At 41.8% G+C, this 19,099-nt stretch overlaps 1 protein-coding gene across 2 annotated transcripts in view; it reads left to right on the forward strand.

Annotated features, from left to right (window-relative positions):
- The window catches only part of Fgf14 (fibroblast growth factor 14), a 506,034-nt gene that overhangs the window by 80,969 nt on the left and 405,966 nt on the right, over positions 1-19,099 (forward strand). The window lies entirely within an intron of this gene.

Below are 19,099 nucleotides of genomic sequence, written 5' to 3' on the forward strand. Positions count from 1 at the left end.
CATCCCTTGGCAGAGGGACTCTATGTACCCCAGGGTGGTCACAGATCTGACATTTTCCTGCTGTGGCCTCCCAAACGTATTGCTGGCTGATGGGTGTGTACTTCCAGGCCTGGCCTCACAGTGGATTTTGTATGCATCATCTTTCAATTATCTTTTGGCACATAATAAATTATCTTAAAGCTCAGTGGCCTGAAACAAGAAAAATCTCTTACCCTGTCAGAGATTTTCTGTGGACTAGAAATTCAGGAGTGTCCTAGCCGGGCAGTTCCAGCTCAAGATCTTTCCTCTGGGTTGTAGTTTGAGTGCAGACTCTTTGGTCTGCCAAGGGCAGGTTGCTGGGGCTGGGGTGATACCTGGCGGATGCTGGCATGCAAGTACTTGAAGAGGGAGAGGCACTACTGCACCGTCCAGGTGCCCTCACCGCAGCTACAAGATCCATCCTACTTGATGGAGGAGAGGACTGTTAAAGACCATGGACACTTGGAGGTGTGAAGTCACGGGGGTGTGGAAGTCTGGCTCTCATCACTTGGTCCTCTTCCGTGTTTATTAACTCTGTCTGCCTAAATAATGCTGCTTCTGCATACTTAGAAAAGACGATTTAGATGAACAGAGGCTAGATGAGACAACTACATTATGGAAGCATCGGGAGCCCGTGCACTGGGTGTTAACAATGCTGGAAATAGTAGGGCTGGATTCAGAATCAGAGCGGCGGCAGGAATCTGGGTCAGGAAGACGGGTCCAGAAAAGAGCAGGTATTGAACTGATCTGCAAGGCAGGCGATCCCCTCCTTGGAGCAAGAGTTCATTGTGTTTCCTAGGAAGAGAGGCGTCCAGGGGATGGGCTCTAGAGAGGAGAGGAAGATGCATCACTGTGGGTACATGCAGTGCCCAGAAATCTCGAGCTCCATTTGAATCTAAGGTACCATTTAGCGTTTCAGCTGCTGCATAAAGTTTAATTTTAAAAAAAATGATACGCACTGGTTATGCTTAGTCAATTTAGACAAACAAAAGGCTGTTGGGGAAAATGGAGCTTGAGTGTGTGTCTCAGGTCCGCTTCATACACCCTGTGGGTGTGCGGCTTTTCATGAGTTACTCCAGCCATCTCTGTTAGCCTTCATTTCCCCTCTTGTAAATGTGAGAATCACTAGGAGGATTTAATAAGACCATACTGAACACATAAAGCTCTCTATGTGCCTCATGGAAAATGAATACTCAGTATATGTTAGCTGTATAATTCATATCTATATAGATACACACTTTTCAAAGATTTCAATTCATTATTTGATAATCATTTATTGATTTGCTTTTATGAACCAGGTGTATTTTGGGGGTCTGGGGGAATAAAAGTGATAACAAGTTATCAAAATCTCCATCCTCATAGTGTGTAAGAAAGAAATATGAAGTGTGTAGGATGATGATAAACCCTGTAAAGAAATTCAAACAGAGAAAGTTGGGAGCCAGGGCTGTAGTGGTAGAATGATCACTGTTTTATAGGCTGTTATGGGAGTCCTCACAGACAGCTTCCCACAGGACTGGCAGGAGGCATGCACAGATCTAGGTAAGGCCTTTTAGGTAAAGTGAGAGCCAATGCAAAGCTACTGAGGTGGGGTGCCTTCCTGGCTCAATCGGTAAGCATTCTGAAGTCCTCTGAGGCCCGAATGGAGAAGGTGAGAAACCAAGTGGGCCTGTCTCCAAAGCAGAGTTAACAGAAGACAGAGAGAACCCCGCTGTTTCTTTCTTCTTGGCCTGAGCATTCACAACAGTGAAGCTATGGCTTACTGGGATGAAGACACATGTGGAACCTCAAGGTTGTGGGATGACAAGTCTGGTTTCCGACTGGCCTCTTTGGGAGCCTTTAGAGATAGTCAGGTGGAGGTGGTGAACCGACAGCTGGATGTCTGAACCTGGAATTCAGAGGAGAGGATAAGGCCTGGAGACTTAAATCTGGGAGTTGCTATGCTTTTTTTCTTAATGTCACCGTGACAAAATGCCTTAGAGAAATAACTACAGGGAGGGATAATTCATATTTGCTCATCGTTTTGGAGGTTTGGGTTGGCTCTGTTGTTCCTGGGCTGCGTTGAGGCAGAGCAGCATGAGGACCATCTGGCAGAGCAAAGATGATCGATCCTCTTATGGTGGTTGGAAAGAAGATAGAGAAAGAGGAAGGGGCTGGAGACAAGATAGAGCCTCCTGAGACATGCCCACAATGACCGACTTCCTCCAACTAGGCTCTTCCTTCTGTAGTTTTCACCATCTTCCTCCCACCAGTCTATCCAATTATGAAATCATCAAGTGATTAATTGGTGATGTCATGCGCCAATCCCCTGTCAATAATGCCACCAGCTGGGAGCCCATCCTTCAACACGTGAGCTTCTTGAGGTCACGTCCTCTATAAACGATAGCATACTTGATTTCACAGCGCCCTCTGGAGAGTCAGGGTGGCTGGAGGAGAGGAGCCCCTGGCCGGCTGGACAGACCTGGGATGGAAGTACAAAGAAAGCATGAGTCCAGAAGACACGTAACAGAAGCACTTAGAGAGAGAGGTGGGTGGGGAGAGGGAGAGAGCGAGAGAGTAATTACACTAATAATTATACCGCTGACATGTTAAGTGGGATAATGACTGAGATCAGCCACTAAAAGATCTCCACCGTGGTGACTGAGGAGTTCCAATCTGCAGAAGACAATGGAAAAGGCTGACGGGATGTTTGAGAACCTTTGAGAATTTTCCGTGATGTGGCAAGAAAGCACGGAGTGAAACGGCTGTGGAGAATGCTCCTGGAGTGGCTGAGGAAGGAAGGCTGGGGAAAGGTGCAGGATGGTGCCGACACCTGTCCGCATGCAGGTGCGGGTCTGGGAAGAAGAGCTGCTGCTGCTGCTGGTGGGAATGTGTCATGAGCATCTGATCGTTTTTCTCCTTTCTTACATATCTCTTCAGTGAAATCATAAGTAAAGCAGGTGTTCGGTGACTAAGAACTAGAATTTTGAGAAGAAAGGAGGTATAAAATAATCTTCAGGGATGTTTCAGATTGTCTGCCCGCCCCGGAGGCCCATGTGATGCTGGTAGTCATGGTGACGCTCTGGGCTTTTCCTCACTCCATTTACCTGTGTACATGCAGGTGTGGAGTGAGTGGGTTTCAAGGCTGTGTGGGGAGGGAAAGATGAAAGGGAGGCCCGAGGGAGGTGAGGGGGTGGGGGGACAGAAACCGAAACCAAAGCTTTCTGTTTTTCCATTCTGCCATTGGTTATAATCTACCTCTTCCATTAATGTACACTTATCTTATTTTTTTGATTTTCCCCACATAGTCCATAGCATTTTTTTTCCCTCTAAAGTAGGACATCAATAACTGCCAATTAAATTATGTTTTCATATTTTTCTTAGTCATTTTACATCAGTTACTGATGCAAAATTTTATTGAAAACTCTTTTTAAAAAGTCAAGATTCCCTATAAATATGCATAAGGAATCCTGTTCCAAAATGCCACTTTTGATTATAGGTACAACTGCAAAGCTAGAGTAAATTAAAAAAATTTAACAATTTAGTCAGTATCTTCAAATTAAGTAGATGGAGGAGACACAATACTTCAATAGGAGATTTGGCTGAAACGATTTGATTGGATTGTTTGCATTTTGTCAAATTGACCTACTGGCCAATTCCCATTTTATTTTCAGGGAAGTCTAAAAGATAAAAAATGCAACCACTTTACTTTTGTAATATAATGTCTTTACAATGATTAACAATTTGGAATGTTGTTCAGGGCAGGTATGTAGGCATGGGAAGGAGTTGATAGGGTCAGGAAAGGAACATGAAATATAAAAAAAATTAGGTTTGGGATCAGTGAATGGTAGACAATCCATAAAATACCTTCTCATGGGTGATTATGTATCACATAAAATGCTGACCGATTAAAAACAGTGTCTTGGGGTACATTAATAAATAAATGGAGTCACAAAGAAGCATTACACAGCTTCTGGGGCAAGGTAATCTCATTTCATGGCTACAAGTATAAAATCAGAAAAACAAAATGAAGATTCTTACTGTAATGATGATTAAAAGGACTTATAAGCTAGAATTCTTGTAGACTTAGAATGGGAACTGGCTGGTCATGGGTGGTCTGGGAGAGAAGATTACAAAGATCATTCAGAAGTTCTGGCCTTGAGTCACTGAGCCAAGAAGTGGCATAGATTTGTGTAGGGTACAGAAGCGAGTGGAGTCTGTGGAGAGGTGTGGTTCAGATGGTGAGGGTATATAGTTGGTATGTACAGGCATTTTATGGAAATGTCCATGTGGATGGGTTATTATAATCAAGGCATAGAGAACTTTCAGTATAACAAGGCAGGCAGGCGTAGACATCACAATGCTGCAGTTTTTAGGACAAGGGGAGGGAAGATTTGTAGAAGTAACAAGAAGGTTGGTGGGAGAAATTAGCTTTGAGCCAGGTTCTGAACGAATGTTGATTGTTGCTCACTTAGAAGATAATCCTACTTTATATTTATGTATGAAGTCGATTCTAATTTTTGAGGATGAGGTTTGCATTTCCTTCACACAGCAGATTTGAAATTATACGAGCTGGTAGCAGGAAATAGAAGTATATTCTAAAACTGAAGTTTCAGTGATAGAACATGTAGCTTTAAAATATCAATTAAGTATATTTGAATTTCAAAGATGAAAGATGTAGGTTCTATATATTGTGTGAGCGTGTGTACGTGCGCGTGTGCTTTGTCACATATTTTTTCTTTCCCTTGTGTTGCTAACATAGGAGTTGGAGTGACTTTTTATGTTACCTCATTGCTGTCGTCTAAGACTCTCTCCGTCCTGAGGACATAATCTCCTGTGCTGCCCAGCTCATTTCCTTTCTTTTTTTTTTTTTTGGCCAGTCCTGGGCCTTGGACTCAGGGCCTGAGCACTGTCCCTGGCTTCTTCCCGCTCAAGGCTAGCACTCTGCCACTTGAGCCACAGCGCCGCTTCTGGCCGTTTTCTGTATATGTGGTGCTGAGGAATCGAACCTAGCGTCTCGTGTATCCGAGGCAGGCACTCTTGCCACTAGGCTATATCCCCAGCCCCCCAGCTCATTTCCTTTCTTTGTGGCTATACTTTAGTCTCAAGGCTAATGCCTGTAGGAAGTACTGAAGGGACAGAAAGAAGAGCCTTCATCAGCCTGGAGTTTCCTTCCTCGCTTCACTCACCTGCCACCTCCCTGCCTCCCATCCCCTGCTCCGTCCAGTCACCTGCCCTGGGAGAAAAGGGTGATGTCGAGATGCAGGTTGGGTTGCAGCCAGCCCCGGGGTTCATCCCCTGTTTGATTTTCCTTGTGATCCCTTGCCTACTTACCAAACCAAACCCGGGGCGAGAGGGTGCTCCTAGTGGAAATCCAAACAGCGCAGCCAAGCCTGTGCACACACCGGAGATGACGCTGACCTTTCCACACACTCATTCCTTAATCCCAACACACGTGGCTTTCAGACTCTCTGGACGGTTCTGTATTTCTAAGGGATTAGCTAGCATCCTTTTGTTTTTGCTCCTCTGATTTGGATTCTCAAGTATATTTTTATGAATGTCCTGTTAGAAATGACTCTCCCAAAGCAGATTCTAGTCTGAAGCACGTTCATTTTTTTATAGGGACCATTTTCCCCCTGGGTGGTAGTGGTGGTGGAGAGGGGCAGCTGAATTTGTCAATAACCATTTTAATCCCATCGTTGTGTGCTTAGAATATTGTGCTATCATTTTGCTTAGAAAATCCTAATAGCTTGGTTCATTTCAACTTAGATGAGAATGAGTTTGCTGCTTACGTAGACAGAGACAGCTTTGTCACCATCATTGAGGAAGATGGACTGTGTTGGGGAAGGCAAAGTATGTCTTTGAGGTCTTTCTTTCAACATGGAGTAAGAAACAGCTTCACATCGGGATAATCTTTCTGGTATAGAATTGATTACCTAGAAGCCAGGAGAGAGGAATATTGCATTAGTTCACTTTCCATGCCTACTCCTGCTTAGTGTACTTTGAAAACACAGTCCTTCTGTTTTAAATGATGCTGTTTTCTTAGACACTGAATATAATAGAAATAGTTTTCAGCTCCTTTGTTCTTGAGGATTTGTTTGTTCCTACAACTTCCACCCAGCACACTGCCCTGTTGGTCTAAAAAGCTACTTTAACAGATTTGCTTCTCAGAAATGGCACAGTATAATTAGACAATTACCCTCCTGTCTAGAGTCCACCAGGGGAAAAAAAAGGTGACAGAATTGCACAATGGGCTCATTATGAAACAGTGCAAAATAAAAATCTGAGCTTACCAAATGAAGTAATGTTAGAAAAAAGCACACTGTAAAATATTAAGGCATGGGAGACAAAATTAGAACTCACCTTCTACCCCATGTCTTTGTCAGCTGGGATCAGTAGTAATTTAGTCATTTGAAATGATAAGGTAGCAAAAAAGGAAGTGGAATAAGGAAATTATTAAAAAATATGCACATACACATTATACATCTTATTTCATATGGATATGTTAGAGCACCAGTCCCTTTAGGCCAGTCTGTGATGTCTTCCCTGATGATGGCTGAACTGGCTTGGAAGTCTTACAGAAATCACACCTGTGGTTTATCATTCCTGATTTTGTTATGATGAGCTGGGGCAGAACATAAGGTACACAAGTACAGTGCCAATACGTGCATTGATGGAGCTAGCGATTGAACTCAAGGCCTCACATTTGCTAGGCTTGCTAGGCAGGTGGTTCGCCATTTGAATCACCCCTCCAGCCCTACACCTTTGTAGTTATTTTTTTTTCATTATTTAGAGAATACTTTATTAGTTTCTGTAATCAAACCCACATAGATAAGACCTTACATATTTAATACAGTACATTTACCCCTGTACAAATGGAAAAAAAATTAAGTTTAACGTTTCTAGACCAATATGGCTATTAAAAGATATTTTCCCCTTCCTTTTTTATGTAATGGGATTTGAACTCAGCCTCATGCTTTTTTGGCATTTTCACTTGGTTGGACCTCTACCACCTGCCATGGCCTCTAGTCCTGCTTTTTGCTGGCGATGGAGTCTCCTGAACTTTTCTGCATGGACTGGCTTGAACCTGTGATTTTCTGCATCTCAGCCTCCCAAGCAGCTAAGATGACAAGCATGTACCACCAGTAGCCAGGGCTCTTGATCGTTTATCATATAAGAACCTACATGTTCCAATAAATAGTTTTAGCCATTTGCCGTTACTAAGTTGTTTCCAAATCACTGTTTTTCATAGATATAACAACTCTCCCTTGCAATTACATTCGTCATTTCAAAAATAATTAAGTGACATAATTACGATAGCAAGTACAGCGTGTATAAACAAGATGGAGACTTCAAAAAAAAATACAAGTAGCACTCCATTGAAAGGAGTCTGTCAGCCTTGCTCACCACAAGGTCAGCTTTCTCTAGGCACTCCCATGTTGCAGGACAGAACAGAAATAATGGAAAGGATTTTGGTTGATTGAATTGTTCTGGCCCTTAGAATTTAGGAAAGGAGAAGGCGTGAAGTTTTACTTCTGCGCAACTTCTTAATCTGGAATGTTTAAACTTTATGGGAGCTCTACTTATTCCCCACAGAGGGTCCTTCCTCAACTTACACACGAATGCTGCCTTTGCCCTCACCAGCGAGCACTGGCACTGGCATTCTTACACAGCCTGTGTAAGAATGGCATGCGTGTTCTGATAAACCACTACAGTACATGGTTGCTCACCAAGGTCCCAACTTCTTTAGCAGCCCATTCTTTCTCCAACCAAATGCCCCTTGGCTATTCCACGACACCATATCACATGGAGTTGTTTGTCACGATGGACAGTTTTACCAACTTTCCTTATTTTGGATGGGCCTGACAGCCTTGAAGAGCCCCGGTTAAGTATGGTAGAGATCATTCCTCAGTATTGGGGTATCTGGTGATGAGAGGTTCCTGGAGAGGAACGCCTCACTCTGGTAAAATCTGGATTCTCTACATTCTGTCAGAGGTGCCTCTCAGTGCCACCGGCACTGGCCTTCATCTGCTGGGGACAGTGCAGTCCTCTCTCCCCTGCAATGTTCGGTTATTTTTTAACCAATGATTCTAGTAGGCAGATCGTATTCACTGGGTTTTTATAGTGTAATAGTTTGTGACAGTGAAGTGGCAACGTGTACATTTCTTTTTCAACCATGCTCTCTCTATCATGGACTCGGACAACTTGGCCTCTAAGGATCTTGTGGATAGCTGAGGGGAAAAAGACCTGCACCTCCCATACCTTCTTCATACTGCTAGTGACTTCTACTTTTCTCATGATGTTTGTGTTTCTTGGATGTTAGTGACCAATGGAAGGAAAAGCAGCCTCCACAGTTTGCATTTGTTGGAGAAATGCAGCAATAAGGTAGCACAGGTATGCTCTGCCATTGCAGATCGCCACAGAGGCCATTCCTTGACTTTGTTTTATTAGCATCTGTGCTTAGTATTTTGATGGAAATTTCTATTGTTCTCACTCCTCTTGTGGGAAGCTAGGAAAACCTTACTTGATAATTGTGTTGTAAAATAACAGCAGATGACCAAGGTCAACACTATAAGTCCATTGCCGTAGTTCTCAGGGGAAAAACAGATTCTAATATGCTCCAGACAAGAGTTTTGTATACCAAGCTGAAAAGCCACAATAGCTCATCACCTTTTACTTGGCAGAAGAAGTAGATGCACCAAACATAAAAAGCAGTCTTTAAGAGAGAGCCAGATTCCTATATAACGTCAATCAATTGGAAAACATTTTGATATAAAACACAAAGAGATCTCTAAAATTCAGAGGCCGTCTGCACTAAGAGGAACAGAGAAGAATGCAAATTTGTAGCTACTGCTCACATTTTCAAGCCCTAAGCTTAGATTACAAGTGTACTTTAGAGTTATCAGGAGCTGAGAGAAGTACAATTAACTTAAGTGCCTGATGACCATAATTACAATGATTAAGAACTTAACTCAGTAAAGTAGAAGTTGATACCATGATTTTTAGGTTTCTTCCTATTTTAAAATCCTATAGATGACCAATTTAAAATTAATCAATGAGCTGGGGGTGGTGGCCTAAGCCTACAATCTCAGCTGTGTGGGCGATGGGGAAGGAGGACTGAAACACAAAATTCCATCTGCAAAGCAAATGAAAGTACACAAGACGGAGCTCTTGTTCACTTGCCTCTGGGTAGGACCCTAGTTCAGTCTCTACTGCTTACAAGTAGAACAACAAAACCAGTTACCTGAACCAAAGCCCTCCAGAGATGAACGAGAGTGGAAGGCATGCAAATAGGGATCTTTCAATATTCTGAATGATGCCACGCTTACCTTTAAATCACTTGGCTTTCAGGATGCGAAATAAACACAGATCTTATGTGGGGCCCACCATTGCATTGTTCTGACTCATTCAGACAGCACTGGATCCTTAGGAGCTGGGCAAGGAAGAAACTGCGCCACAGAAAGAAGAAAACGTTCAAGAGCGTTCCGACCAATGGGTTCCAGGGGCTCAGAGTGGAGATTAAGGCAGTGATTGTCGAGGAAAAATTAAATTTGAAAGATGCCACTAATGGAGTCAGGATAAAAAAGTAACCACTTTGGCAACTGGAAAACTAGGGAAAGTCAACTCGACGAGGAATGAGAAAGTACCAGATGAAGCAATGCCATGGTATGAAAGTCACATTCTTGAAATTCCTATTTCCAATGTATTTATTAAAAAATAACATTAGATGACTCATTACTAATATAGAGAAAGGGTGACACGTCTAAAAGTTCCAAATATATATATATATATATATACATATATATATCTTTAAAACAATACTCTTGAAAAAGACCAATGGAGGACAAAGATTAAACAGCGGTGAACAGGTTCGTTATCTTAAGAAAAGTAGTAGAAAAGACAGTCAATGGCATTTGAATGACTATAATTTCTCATTGAGCTGATTTTGTCACTTGTACCACATCATTCACAAATTTATGCTTTTGAGATCTTGGATGAAAGAACCCACTTAGGTTATGATTGTATAAAAATTGCTGAGTTCCATTTGTTAGTGATTTTTGCCTGGTATTTATGGATGTTATGTGTTTATTTTTGTCTACATTGCAACCCTTGAATACTTATGAAACATTGCTGTACCTATGACAGGTTGCATGATTTTCTCCCCTTTGTGCACTCAACTTGTGTACTACTGGCTCCTATGATATTTTGAATCAAGGGGTTGCTTGTGCCAATCTGCTATCAGCAGAGGATGCCAAAAAAATCTCCATTGTAACACTTCTCAGCATGCAAGTGGGAGCACACTTCTCAGCATGCAAGAGAGAATCACAGAGGCAGAATTTACAGCCTTTGTTCTTTTCTTTTTTGCATATGATGCAGCCAAAAGAATGCAAAACAAAGGAGGATTTATTAGAAAACAGCACCAGAGCAAAATGTGCTAAATCACCAATCCTTGGCAAAATTCAGCACGGCATGAGAGATACCTTGTCAGAGGCCCTCTTTCCTCAAATGGTTTTAAGTGGTATTTCTGCCCAATCTTTGGTTATATGAAGGTACACACTACTTACACATCTGCAAGCCGGCACCGACTTCAACAGAGACCCAGAAAGTGGAAGGTACAGCCTGGCAGTCCCCTGTGTGTGCATGCACTCACTGGTCAGGACAATTGCAGTACTCAGGGTAGCAAGAAGGACACAGAGAGGGCACACAACAAATTAGTAAGTAAACTTTGTCACCCTTTAAGATGAGCAGGTGCCAAGCCAGAGACACTGGCCATTTTTCTGTAAATTAATTCAATTCACAAAGCGCACTGAGATTTGGAGAGGTGATAAGATACCCGGAGATGTCATGGTACAGATGAGAAAGGCTTGGGAGGAAGGGGCAATTCTGGACGTGTGAAGTCCCTGTGCCACCTGTTATACCATCTTCTGGGAGGTAGAATCAGAACTTTAGGTTGGGCTTGGATTCGATACTAAAAGATGATACTAAAAGATACTAAAAGATGATACTAAAAGATGATAAAGTGGGGTTGGTGAGAAGAAGGCTAGAATTTGCTGATTTTTTTTTTTTCCTGTACTGCCTGAAAACCTGGGTGGTGGTGATCTTCCTTCTCTACTGTACCTGGAACAGTTGTGAGCAAAGGCTGGAGTTAGGCAAAGGTCCTCTTCATTCATGACCATGCCTGGTATTCTGAAAGCTGCAAGTTCTGAACACAGGGCATTTACTTCAGTTTATAGAAATCATCAGTGATGACACTGGTCCAGTAGAGAAATAGGTAGGGTCACTTTATTATCACAGTTGTCCAAATTGACGCCTGCGCACCACTGGCTCTTGTGGTTGTTGACTCCATGGTTAGTCTTCCTAGTCTCCATCAGTGACTGCTGAGAGTGGTTTCCTGTCCTGCTGTCTGCTGCCAGTTTCCCGTCTCAAGCCTGTGGCTGTAGGTGCAATGTTGCTTTGCTCTGTTGTACGGTGTTTTGCATTCTTTGCTTTGGAGATCACAAAAACTCACCAAAACCTCAAAAGAAAAGCTAAGAATTCACATGCTGAAGCATCTGGCGGGTGTCTGAGACTGCCGCAGATGCTGTCTACACACGAACCAGGGCAACCTGAAATGCAAGGGGCATGTCTGAAAGATAGAATTACCTAGCTCTGGCCTAGGAAACCAGTGACGACACAGACCTCAAATCCTCCAGCACGTTTCAAATTCTGGCAGACAATATCTTCAGAGATTTACCCTCTAGAAGAACAATACAAAAACCAATCTCCCACTTGGAAAAGGTTTTGAAAATTTCCATATTTATTTTGTTCTAGCATGTAAAGAGATCTTTGTTAGGTTCAACAGGGACTTCTTTAAAAATCTAGGATTTTGTCAGCTCACTGAAATTTATAACAAGCAGGTTTTTAAAAAATTTATTAATACCAACAACAAAGTCTCAAAAGAATTTTTTCCCCTCGTATCATGTTATCAAGGTATTAAAAAAAGTTGGAGATTTTTCTGGAATGACAAAAGATAGAAGAGGCCTAAGATGGCTTTGCATTGACCATAGATCCATGCAAAGTAATTAAGTACAGGCCGGAAGGACAAATCTGGGCCGTCTCGGGTCGGCTGGCGCTTCTGCGGAGACTGGGGTAGGGCAGTGCGGGGAAGTCCAGGTTGCAGACAAGGCCGTCTGCAAGGCCAAGAACTGTGGAGTCAGCAGTAAGGTGCTGACTCACCGCAGCAGCGCTGATCCGCTCCTCCCCGGACGTGGCTCAGTGAGCAGCATGCTCAAGGTAGGAGTGATAGCTCCGCTCCTATCATCTCCTTCCAGGTGGTCCAAGGCAGAGCACCCTGCTTCTGGGGCCCCATTGTGTCCTGCCATGCACACTGGAACTGCTGGTGTCTGAGCCCTCTCTCTCTCTCTCTCTCTTTCTGCTAGCTTCCTTCTTAGGACCACATTTTATTCAGTTGAAGTCTCTGAAATCCTTCCCTTGGTTTCTCCAGGGCAGTGTGGGACTGTGTAGGATGTTTGAGCTTGATAGGTGGCAGTTTTCTGCTTCTAAAACATTCTGTGTATCAACCCATTGATTTTTACCTTATGCCTATGCATTTATTTACAGGTGGTAAATACTTAGCACAGAAAAGAAAAGAGCCCCACTGGTCTTCTGATAGCCATAATTTGATGTTTTTTCCCCTCCAAGCTAGAGAAAATGCTAACAGGTTCATGTCTCTGCATTTTTGCCTTGCACTTGGCATACAGTTTCCTCTGCCCATCCTTTTCAAGCTCCATATAGAAAATGCCCAGGATAATATAATGTTTGTAGGGAAAATTTCAAAGCACGACATACTTAGTTTTCCTCGTAAATGATGCTTCGTGTAGGATTTAAGCTAATTTGTATAGTCGTTTCGAGTGGAATGAACTGTGCAGTTTGTTGCTGCAAAGTTAGAACATTTATATCAAATATGCTTTATAACATGACCTCTTTTTACTGTTTTTTTCAATCCATGGACGGAGTCTGTATGGGGCTCACTGCCTACAAAATACTTTTTGTTCCTTTCCAATGCTTTGTTTTTTTTTTTTGTGTGTGTGTGTGAAAGTGTTATAAAGCAAAAGCAAAAACAACAACAACAACAACAGAGAATGTCACTTTGAAAGTGTTGTGGGTTATATAATTGATGCTTAATTTCTGCAGCTTTTGCCTATAGGAGAATTAGACCGTGTAGGTTTCCGTAGATCCATAATGCCATTCTCACAAGAGGATTACTTTTGGTGGACTGCGGTGCGTTGTTTGAAGGCGCAGTCAAGGGGCAGAGGCTGGTGACAGCTCTAGGCGAAGAGTGTGACAAAGAGGTTAAACGGCGCTGAGAGGGAGACAGGGCCTTGGGGGGAGCTCAGGGCTACGTCCTGCCTGGTACTCCACACTGAAGGCCAAGACCCACAAAGGCAGGGCTGTGCGATGCCCCATGGAGGCCCCGGCTCAGGCACAGCCTTGGAACTGAATGGCGAAGCGGGAAGCACGCACCAGAAAAAGGCAATGAAATGTTCCTTTCAAGCTGATGGGGTGCTGACCATCGCGCTCACAGCCGTGGCAACTTTAATCACGGGCCAGGTGGCTTGTTATCGTTTATCTAAGTCTGCTCAGACTGGGGTAAAGGCACGCTCATGAAAGCTGGTAGTTTATAACAGAAACTTCTCACAGTTTTCTGCAGGCTACAGAGTCCAAGACCCTGAGGGGGACTGAGAGCCCTCTGGCTGCACTAGCCATGGGGAGGGGGTAGAGAGAGACAGAGAGAGAGACAGAGAGACAGAGAGAGAGACAGAGACAGACAGAGAGAGACAGACAGACAGAGACAGACAGACAGAGACTGAGAGACAGAGAATTCACACACACATAAATAAGCTAGCCATGGTTTTAAGATATCTACAGTTTGTGTGTCCGACAGTAAACCTGTTCTGAGTGCTTCAATCCATAGAGCACGCACAGTATAGGGTCTGAGTCTCAGTTGTAACTGAAAGCTATCTCTACATGTGTAAAACGGGTCAATTCCACACCTGTTTTTGTATGCACCATAGATTAAGCTAAAAAAAATTAAAAGAAGAATAATCCTTTGTGGTTCATGAACAATTATAAACTTCATTTAACTGATAGGATTTTAATTTAGGTGTATAGGCAATGAAATAAAATTTCATTAGAATGCAGGCACGTCCTGTTTGTTGTACTTGCATCTTACGATTGTTTCCATGTTGCGATGGTCATCTTGAACAGTCTCAGCACGAAGCTGTTCATCCACCAAGGCTAAAACGTTTGTTTAGTGGTAGCCTCTTTACCCAAAGTTTATCCACAGGCTTTTTAGTATGTTAGGAGGTAAATAATATCATCACACCATTAAAATTACACAGGAGGTGTGAGATACAAGTGAATAAAATTGTGCAACAGTATGTAGAAATGTAGTCATATTAACCCTTCCCTTCTTATGAGCAATAAAATATTCACTCCTCTGGCAACCACACTCGGGGAATGCTAAGTGAATTATAGTTGGTGGTGGTGTTAGGTAACACCAAATGTGGAATGTGGTTGCTATAGTGCTGAGGATTTTTATCACACACAGGGGCAAGGAAAAAGCTTAGTTGCATCCACTGTCTTTGGTTAAGCAGGGCGCTGTACATACTGTAAACAAAGCCAAACCCTAAGACAACCAAAGCCAGAATATGGAGAAAACATCAAAGGATCTACACTTAAAAACGAGCAAAGCACTACCTACAAGAGTTCGTAAAATTATAGGAAAGAATTTTGCTCCGTAAAGCAGTGACTGAGTTTATTTTTGTGTCTTTCAGGATCTCTTTAAATTTTATGGCAGTAATACCTTTTTTTGACAGATTCAAAATGCTTGTTTAAATTTACTTAATAATATTAATTAGTATTAACTTGTACTAACAATATTATTATTTTGCTTAAATTTAATATTATTAGGCAATGGCAAAGAAATGTAAGTCTCCTGTTTGACCTTTAAAACTAGTACAAAGCCGAACCTTTGAATTAGTCTTCCTGCTAATTATTAATAAAATAAGAGAATATGTAAAAATAAGACTGCCCACTCAATCATGGGAGGTTGTTTTCATGAATTTGTAATAGGCTTCAGATTTCCATCTTATGGATACTATTACTTTCTAGATCTTTCCCAATTGTGATGAGAGAAATTTTAAAAAGCTAGAAAGGTAAAATCATTATTTCAAAGTGGTGTTGATATAAACAAAATGTCAGTGTAGTAGACAAGAGCCTTTGAATTTTGAAGTTTGTAGATTCAACTTCAAAGCCACTTTATCCTTTGACGCAATTAAAAAAAATTATCTGTCCTCAAAAGATTCTAGTTCATTTGTGTAGCTTCAAAAGCTTCTCATTTATCCATGGATCAAACAATTACTGAGTGCCTACTGCGTGCTAAGTTTTATGCGTGATGCCCGGAATCACAAGACAGAGAAGGAATGGCTACACAGTACGAGTATACGCCTAACTAAGTAATAAACTAAGGTGGCTTTGGTCTCTGACTACAGTCATATTTACTTTTCTACTCTTAATCCCAGACATAGTATGAGAAATATACTGTATGCACACAAGATTTACAAAAAGGCCAAACCAAACACATGTATACATACACATACATATATGTGTATATATGTAAATATATACGTGAGGGTCTCCATACCTTGAGTCTCTAGCTTTCGTACTGATAGCTCTCAATAAAAAACTCAGATTTAAATGAGGGAGGAGGTAACAAGCTGAACAAGACCTTAGAGTCCATGTTTCTTTGGGTCTGGCTCACTTCACTTAGTAAATTTTTTTCCAAGTTCTTCCATTTCCTTATGAATGGGGCAATGTCATTCTTTCTGATAGAGGCATAAAATTCCATTGTGTATATGTACCACATTTTCCTGATCCATTCGTCTACTGAGGGGCATCTGGTTGGTTCCAGATTCTAGTTATGACAAATTGCGCTGCGATGAACATTGTTGTGCTGGTGGCATTACTGTGATTTTGTTTGTGTTCTTTTGGATAGATACCCAAAAGTGGGGCTGCTGGGTCATAGAGGAGTTCTATATTTAGCCTTCTGAGGAATCTCCATACTGCTTGTCAGAGTGGCTGAACCAGTTTACATTCCCACCAACAATGAAGTAGGTTCCCTTTTGGCCACATCCCCTCCAACAATTGTTATTGTTAGTTTTCTTGATATATGACATTCTTACTGGGGTGAGATGGAATCTCAATGTTGTTTTGATTTGCATTTCCTTTATGGCCAGTGATGTAGAGCACTTTTTCATATGTCTCTTGGCCATTCTCATTTCCTCATCAGAGAAGTCTCTTTGTAAGTCTTTAGCCCACTTGATGAGGGGGCTATTGGTTCATTGCGGTTTTGTTTTGGAGGAAGGTAATTTTTTTTAGTTCTGCACATATTTTAGATATGAGGCCTTTGTTCGTTGAATGGCTGGTAAAGATCCTCTCCCAGTCTGTGGGCTTTCTGTTTATCTTGGGAGCTATGTCCTTTGCCGTGCAGAAGCTCTGTAGTTGATGCAGTCCCATTTGTCCAACCTTTCTTTGATTTGTAGCCTTTCTGGGTCTTTGTTAAGGAAGTTCCGTCTTGCGCCAAGGAGCCCAAGTGTTTCTCCTACTCCTTCCTTTAGTGTTTTCAGGGTGTCTGTTTTGATTTCGAGGTCTTTAATCCATTTGGAATTGATTTTGGTGCAGGGTGATATATAAGGATCTAGTTTTAGTTTGTTGCATGTGTTGAACCAGCTTTACCAGCACCATTTGTTAAAGAGGCTATCTTTCTTCCAAACTATTGTTTTAGCTCCTTTATCAAAGATTAAGTAGGCATAGTTCTGTGGGTTCATTTCTGGGTCTTCAGTTCTGTTCCATTGGTCTTCAGGTCTGTTCCGGTGCCAATACCAAGCTGTTTTTATTACTGTAGCTGTATAATACAGCTTGAAGTTGGGTATTGTAATTCCTCCAGCATTGTTCTTTCTGCTTAGGATTGTTTTTGCTATTCTAGGTCTTTTATTGTTCCATATGAATTTCTGGATTGCTTCCTCTATTTCATTAAAAAAATGGTGTTGGGATATTAATGGGTATTGCATTGAATTTGTAGATAGCCTTTGGCAATATTGCCATTTTGATTATATTAATCTTCTAGGAGCATGGGAGGTTTTTCCATTTCCTTAGTTCTGCCTTAATTTCATTTTTCATGTTTTTAAAGTTCTCATCGAAGAGGTCTTTCACTTCTTTGGTTAAGGTTATTCCTAGGTATTTTATGTTTTTTGAGGCTATTGCAAAAGGAGTTGCTTTCCTAATTTCCGCCTCAGTCTTTGGGTCGTTAGCATAGAGAAAGGCCGTTGATTTTTGAGGGTTTATTTTATATCCTGCAACTTTGCCAAAGTTTTGGATCAGCTCTAGTAGCTTGGGGGTAGAGTCTATGGGATTCTTTAGATATAGGATCATGTCATCTGCGAAGAGAGAAAGTTTAACTTCATCTTTTCCTATTTGGATCCCCTTTATATTTTCTTCTTGCCTAATTGCTCTGGCTAGGAATTCTAGTACTATGTTGCAGAGCAGGGGAGAGAGTGGACATACCTGCCTTGTTCCTGATTTTAAAGGGAATGGCTTTAGTTTTTCCCCATTTAGAGTTATACTTGCTGTTGGTTTGTCATAAACTGCCTTGATTATATTCAGGAATGTTCCCTGGAATCCCAGTTTTTCCAGGGCTTTTAGCATAAATGGGTGCTGGATTTTGTTGAACGCTTTTTCCGCATCCAGAGATAAAACCATGTGGTTCTTTACGTTGCTCCGGTTGATGTGGTGGATTACATTAATTGACTTGCGTATATTAAACCAACTTTGCATCCCTGGGATGAATCCAGTTTGATCGTGGTGTATGATTTTTTTTGATGACCTGTTGAAGTCGATTGGCCAGAATTTTGTTGAGAATTTTTGCGTCTATGTTCATCAGGGAAATCCGTCTATAGTCCTCTTTCCGTGATGAGTCCCTGCCTGGTTTTGGGATGAGGGTTATGCTGGCTTCATAGAATGAGTCTGGTAGTGAACATTCTCTTTCAGTTTCATTGAAGAGTTTGAGAAATATTGGTGTGAGTTCCGTTTTGAAGATGATCATGATCTTGTAACGCTACAATTTCAGACCACCACAGTGAAGTCAGTCATAAAGACTTCCTGAATGCTTTTTTTTTTTTTTTTTTTTTGGTACCACAAATAATGAGTGAATGGAAAAAAGTATTCTGACACAAGAGGGACACAAGAGGTGGCATTTCCTGGCATACTTCCTTAACAAATTACCCCTGTGGCAGCTTGTATGAGCGAGACTGAGGGTGGAACCACATGGCCAGTGGCCTCTGAAGAGGTCCGTGTGAGAGTGAAGCAGATGCAGAAAACCAGAAAGGAACTGGGACTGAGTTTAGCCAATAAATATGGAAGCCATTGCAGGCCTGGGGGCAAGAAGATGACCCAGCAGAGGAGGAGCTTCATTTGCTTGCATGTGATGGGTAAACTGAGGGGCAGGACATCTTTTCCACAGAGTGCGAGGTGAAGGTCCTCGTCTCGTGTGCTCAGGAGAGAGCGTGGGGAGACATACGTCGGGAAATGGTGAGAACGTGCAGTGCTCTCATCCCCGGGAACTCCGCTCCCCTTCCTTTTTGCAGTCCACGTAATGTATGAAGTTTGAACAAAGCGTGGAAGATGAAAGAAAGGCTAAGAGAGTTACAAAAAAAAAAGCTACACTCACCTGCTGATTTCTTTGCAATAAGGAACAATGGCTGTATTACGGTTATATTTATTCATCAGTTAGTGTAAAGTCTATTAAGATTTGAAAAGTTGAATTGTTTGCCTCAAAACTATGAGCAGGCATTTAAGTTTGATATCCCTGATGAAATGCTTTGGTTTTATGTTTCCATCATTTTATGGCTAGATCATGAACACAAATATGTTCCTGTACTTGTACTCAAATACACAGTGGTATTTCATCTAAAATTCTTTTACACCGACATTAATATTGCAGCTGAATTAAAGTTTTTTTTTTTTTAAGCAAAAAACATCTTTTGTAGCACCAACTGTGCTTCCAGCT

The sequence above is a fragment of the Perognathus longimembris genome, chromosome 3 (assembly GCF_023159225.1).
Source record: "Perognathus longimembris pacificus isolate PPM17 chromosome 3, ASM2315922v1, whole genome shotgun sequence".
Classification (NCBI taxonomy): Eukaryota; Metazoa; Chordata; class Mammalia; order Rodentia; family Heteromyidae; genus Perognathus; species Perognathus longimembris.